This window comes from Lipotes vexillifer, unplaced genomic scaffold, assembly GCF_000442215.2.
Source record: "Lipotes vexillifer unplaced genomic scaffold, Lipotes_vexillifer_v1.1 scaffold946, whole genome shotgun sequence".
Classification (NCBI taxonomy): Eukaryota; Metazoa; Chordata; class Mammalia; order Artiodactyla; family Lipotidae; genus Lipotes; species Lipotes vexillifer.
In genome coordinates, this window is record NW_006776646.1 from 94,172 (window position 1) to 100,693 (window position 6,522).

The following is a 6,522-nucleotide window of genomic DNA, read 5'->3' on the forward strand; positions in this document are numbered from 1 at the left end:
GCCTGTGCTCCGCGACGGGAGAGGCCACAACAGTGAGAGGCCCGCATACCGCAAAAAAAAAAAAAAAAAGAATCTGCCTGCCAATGCAGGGGACACAGGTTCGAGCCCTGATCTGGGAAGATTCCACATGCCACAGAGCAACTAAGCCCGTGTGCCACAATTACTGAGCCTGTGCTCTAGAGCCCACACGCTACAACTAAAGAAAGCCCGTGCGCAGCAACAAAGACCCAAAGCAGCCAATAAATAAATAAATAAACTTCTACAAAGTATGAATGGAAATCCAACTTTTATAAAGAAAGAGAGAAGGGCCAAAAAGAGTCAGTACTAGAAGGGATCATCTATCATTATGTGGTTTTAAATAAGTCACATCTAGTCCCAAAGAAGGAAAAGGAGTCATTCAGAAAACTGAGACTCAAGGAGGCCAATAATTTGCCTATAGAAATAGAACTAATACTTTTAGAATCCAGAATTAGAATCAAGTTGACCTGACTCCAAAATCATAACTGCTATTTAACGACTCAGTAGTTCCCCAGAGTAAACTTCTCAAGGGCAGGGGCTGTATTTATATCACCCTATTTTAAATCTAACACATAGTTGGCACTTAACGAATTATTATTAAATAAATGCATTTGAAATATTGAGCTTTTATAGGAAAAAGAGTAGAATGTTAAAGGCATTATAACAGTCGTGTTTCAGAAGGAGGGAGAGGCTTGCTTTCAAATCTTTGACAAACATACTAGACAATTTGGGTTAGAAAGGAAATAAATATGAGAGTATTGGTGAAAGAGGATTGGAAATAAATATTAACATCATTAGGGTTATGTTTGGAGAGAAAGTATTACATAAAATAACAGAAAACAGTGAGAGAAGATCAAAATAAAATTAAAGATGAGAAATTTTTGTAATGAACTGCTTTTTTTGAATACTGATCTCTTATTGAAATATAGTTGATGTACAATATTATATAAATTACAGGTGTACAATATAGTGATTCACAATTATTAAGGGTTATACTACATTTATAGTTATTGTAAATATTTGCTATATTTTGTTGTACAATATATCCTTGTAGCTTATTTATACATAATAGTTTGTACCTCTTACTCCCCTGTCCCTATATTGCCCCTCCCCCCTTTCTTCTCCTCACCGATAACTAACTTATTCTCTATATTTGCGAGTCTGCTTCTTTTTTGTTATATTCACTAGTTTGTGGTATTTTTTAGGTTCCATATGTAAGTGATATCGTACAGTATTTGTCTTTCTCTGTCTGACGTATTTCACTTAGCATAATACCCTCCAAATCCATCCGTGTTGCTTCAAATGGCAAAATCCCATGAGTCTTTTTTAATGATAAATTCCTAGAAATGGAATTGCTAAGGAAAAGTAGAGATATTAATAATTGAAAATGTATTGCCAAATTGCCCTCCATAGAGGAGAAGTGTATACTTCTACTCATCTCACAATGTATAAAAATGCTTGTTTCTTTACACTCTCACCAACTGAGTGTAAAATCAAATTTTAAACATTGCCAATCTAATAACTGAAAATGGCATATCTGTATATAATTTTTTCCTTTAAAATAAACTTTATTTTTTATTACAGTTTTAGATCTACAGAAAAAAATTGTGAAGATAGAGTTTCCATATATCCCATGCCCAATTTCCCTTATTATTAATTAATATCTTACATTAGTATGGTACATTTATTACAATTAATGAAGCAGCGTTGATACCTTATTATTAACTAAATTCCATACTTTATTCAGATATCCTTAGTTTTTGCTAAAGTCCTTTTTCTGTTCCTGGATTCCATCCAGGATACCACTTCACATTTAATTGTCATATCTCAGACTTCTCTTGGCTCTGACAGTTTTTCAGACTTTCCTTATTTTTGATGATCTTGACAGTTTTGAGGAATACTGGTCAGGTATTTTGTTTAAAATGTCCCTCTATTTGAATTTGTCTGATTTTTTTTCTCATGACTAGACTGGGGTTGAAGACCCTTTGGGGAGGAAAAGCACAGAGGTAAATTGCTATTCTCATCATATCATATCAAGAGTACATACTATCAACACCATATTACTATTGAGGTTGACCTTGATGACCTGATTGAACTAATGTTTGTAAGATCTCTCCACCGTAAGTTTAGGTTTCCCCTGACTCCTTTCTAAACTGTACTCTTTGAGAGAAGTAACTATGTATAGCCCATCCTTAGGAATGGGGAATTGTGCTCCACCTCCTTGAGGAAGGAGTATCAAAATACATTATTTGGAATTTTCTGCCTGGGAGATTATCTGTATAGTTTTAATTTGTTGATTAATATTGAGATTGAGCATTTTTTCATAAATTAAATAGTCATTTTTATTTCAGCTTAAACTATTTGTTCAAATTTGTTGTCCATTTTTTCCAACGGGTTATTTGGGCTTTTTGTTTTGTTTGCCTTTTTGTTTGTATGTAGTTCAGTTTATCAATTTTTTTTTCTGAATTATTTCTGAATTTTGTGTCATACTTAGAAAAAATTTCCTCATTCCTAGATTTTTTATATATGCACACACAAATAGACAAATTTTTGTGATTTATTCTGGTTACTTTTAGAGTTTCTTTTTAAATATTTAAGTCTTTTATCCACTTGGAATTATATATGGTATAAGGTGTGAGCTATGGACTCACCTTTTCCACTAGGAATTGAAATGCTACCTTTATCATATCCTAAATACGTCTGTGTATTTGAGTCTATATTTGGGTTTTCTATTTTGTTCTGTTGATTTGTATGAATATTCTTAGGTTAGCATTTTTAAATGTAGATTCATAATTAATTTTAATATTGTAGGGGAGGAAAAATTTTTCCCTCTACCTTTCTGAGTTCTTGGCTGAGACTCCAATAATAAAAGATAGATTAAAAAGATAAAAACAAACAAGTTTATTAACTTATATACCTCATGTATACATAGAAGCTGTCCACAAACAGATGAGTAACTCAAATAAGTGGCTTAGAATTTAGGCTTAAATATCATCTTAATAGGGAAGAGGGAGGGGAGATGTAGGCCTCTGAGGGGAGAGTAAGTGATTTTTAGGAAAGGTGAATGGGCCCTTGGAAGAATAGATGGGAGGTATGATAGTTTATGACAGAGTTAGGTGTCGGCTTCTAGTCTCCTCTCCTGTGATGAGTCAGTCTTCCCTGATTGATGAAATTCCTGGGGAGGGCATTTATGACAATTGAGCTCCTTTCGTCTTTAGGCAGATATTAGGGGTTCAGAGAAAGCCGCTGCCTGCGTTTATTGTTTTTGAACAACAATGAAAAAGCTCAAAATAATCAGTATACCAAAGCAGTGTATTTTGGGGTGGCATATTCTGCTACCCTTATTTATTTATTTATTTAAATTAATTTTTTTAAAGCATTTATTTTTGGTTGCATTGGGTCTTCGTTGTTGCGTGCGGGCTTTCTCTAGTTGCAAAGAGCAGGGGCTACTCTTTGTTGAGGTGCATGGGATTCTCATTGCAGTGGCTTCTCTTGTTGTGGGATCTAGGCACATGGGCTCAGTAGTTGTGGCGCACAGGCTCTAGAGCACAGGCTCAGTAATTGTGGCGCACGGGCTTTGTTGCTCCACAGCACGTGGGATCTTCCTGGACCAGGGCTCGAACCCCTGTCTCCTGCATTGGCAGGCGGATTCTTAACCACTGCGCCACCAGGGAAGCCCTGCTACCTTTATTTTTAAAATATTTTTCTGAGCTATCATTTAGTTTATTTTTATATATAAACTTTAAAATTGTTTAACTCCCAGAAGAAAAAAGTTTCTTAGAGTTTTTATTGGAACAACATCAAATTTATAAATTGAAAGAGATTTGACTTTTTTAAATAATTTATTTTATTGAAGTATAGTTGATTTACAATGTTGTGTTAATTTCTGCTGTACAGCAGAGTGATTCAGTTATATATATTTATATATATATATATACACACACATATTCTTTTTCATATTCTTTTCTATTATGATTTATCACAGGATATTGAATATAGTTCCCTGTGCTATACAGTAGGACCTTGTTGTTTATCCATTCTATATATAATAGTTTGCATCTGTTAATCCCAAACTCTCAATCCATCCCTCCCTATCCCCCCACACCTCCTTGGCAATCACAAGTTTGTTCAAAAGAGATTTGACATTTTTAGGTCTTGGAGTTATACCTTTCCATTTTTTCAAATCTTCATTTATGACTTTCGGTAGTATTCTATTAATTTATTCACATAAATTGTTCCCATTTTTCAATGGAGTTTATTTTTCTGTATTTTATAGGTATGTACATCAATAAATATACACACATATACGTAATTATTGTTTTTTCTTTCATTATATCTTATAACTGTTCATATTTTGAATAAAATCTATTTGAAAATAAATTGTGGTTGGGGCTTTCCTGGTGGCGCAGTGGTTGAGAGTCCACCTGCCAATGCAGGGGATATGGGTTGGTGCCCCAGTGCGGGAGGATCCCACATGCCGCGGAGCAGCTGGGCCCGTGAGCCATGGCCACTGAGCCTGCGCGTCCGGAGCCTGTGCTCCGCAACGGGAGAGGCCACAGCAGTGAGAGGCCTGCGTACCGCAAAAAAAAAAAAAAATAATAAATAGTGGTTAATAGATTTGTAATAAAAATTATTTTTTCATGGAAAATTTGTAGCAACTAAAATTATAATTATAAAAATTATAAACATAATTATAAACATAATATATCAACATAATATATCAAAATTATAATTATAAAAATTATAAACAAAATTATAAACATAATATATTAATTGATAAATATATTGATTAGGATACATGGAGTAAGATAATAAAATAAGTCAGAAAATAAATGATATGAATTTAAAAAAATGGTGATGCGGGTAATCATGAAGTATACTGTAACATGTAGTGATTTGTTTTCCTCTTCCAACGTTCATTTTGTCACTTCTCAGGCACACTACTATAGCCACCATTTCCACTTGCCCTTAGAATTGAGTGGATGTAGTCTTTGATGTAAATATAGTTTCTCTTCAGGGAATGCTAATAAAATGGCTTTGGATATTCATTGATAGGAATTCATGGGTGTGGCAAGGGAGAATAATAATAATTATTATTATTAATAAAAATAGCATTAATACAATAATAATAATTTTTATTAGCAGAGCTCATCTTTTTCAATTAAAAAAATTTGGCTGGAAAACAAAGAAGAAAATCCTCAGATCTGCTCCCTTTAATGCACATCCGCCCTAATCCAATATCCAGATTCCTAAAGTTTTGTCATTCCTTATCCCCACCATACCCCCTTGCTGTCACCACCATGTCCCCCTTCGATGCTTTTCCGCTGTTTTTAACCAATGGGAACTCCCTTACAAGGTGCTTTTGGGTCTTCCTCTTCCTATATCTTCTGTATCTCACATCCTCTCTTCCTTGCTCTCTAGCCTTCAGCTAATCTGACTTTCTTTTCATTCCTTTATACTTACCAACCTTCTCACCTCCAGTAGCTGATACTCTTCCTGAACTGAACTTCTGCCTAGTGTTTTTTAAAAATGGCTACTATTTATTTCTAATCATATCTTTCTAGTAATCTGCCAGACATGTTCCACAATTGTAGCCTCTTAAAAATTATTATTTTATTTACTTATTTTTTATTAAGTAGTTTTATTTATTTATTTATTTATTTATTTTTTTGGCTGCGTTGGATCTTTGCTGCTGCGCACGGGCTTCCTCTAGTTGTGGCGAGCAGGGGCTACTCTTCGTTGCTGTGTACGGGCTTCTCATTGCGGTGGCTTCTCTTTGTTGCACGGCACGGGCTCTAGGTGCACGGGCTTCAGTAATTGTGGCTCGTGGGCTCTAGAGCTCAGGCTCAGTAGTTGTGGTGCACAGGCTTAGTTGCTCCACGGCATGTGGGATCTTCCTGGACCAGGGCTTGAACCCGTGTACCCTGAATTGGCAGGCAGATTCTTAACCACTGCACCACCAGGGAAGACCCTGAACTTCTGCCTAGTTAAAAGCTGCTTCTAGTTCAAATCTTAAATCAGTCATTACTTTCTCAGAGATAGGGCCACAGTCTACCACTTTTCTTAACTAATTCATTCTTCATATCCTCCTACCTCCTCCAAGAGGGTCAAGAGGGCTGAGATAGATTGTTCTTAATTAGCCATAAGTAGTCAAGAAAGAGTATTTGATTAAATTATTAATCAGTTTAGTGGCTACTTAGTTTAGGCATAAAGTAAGTAACCAACATGGTCAGGACTTTAGCAACATTCAGCTTTAGATAGAAATTCTTCCAGGAAAAGTTTGTTTAGTTATTCTAAACTCAGTACTCTACTAGGATCTAGAATGCACAGATTACCAATTAATTTACAATATTATGTTAATTTCAGGTGTACAGCATAGTGATTTCGATATTTTTATACATTACAAAATGACCACAGTCTAGTTACCATTTGTCACCATACAAGGTTATTGCAATATTATTGACTGTATTCCCTATGCTGTACATTATCAAGTGTACTAGTTTT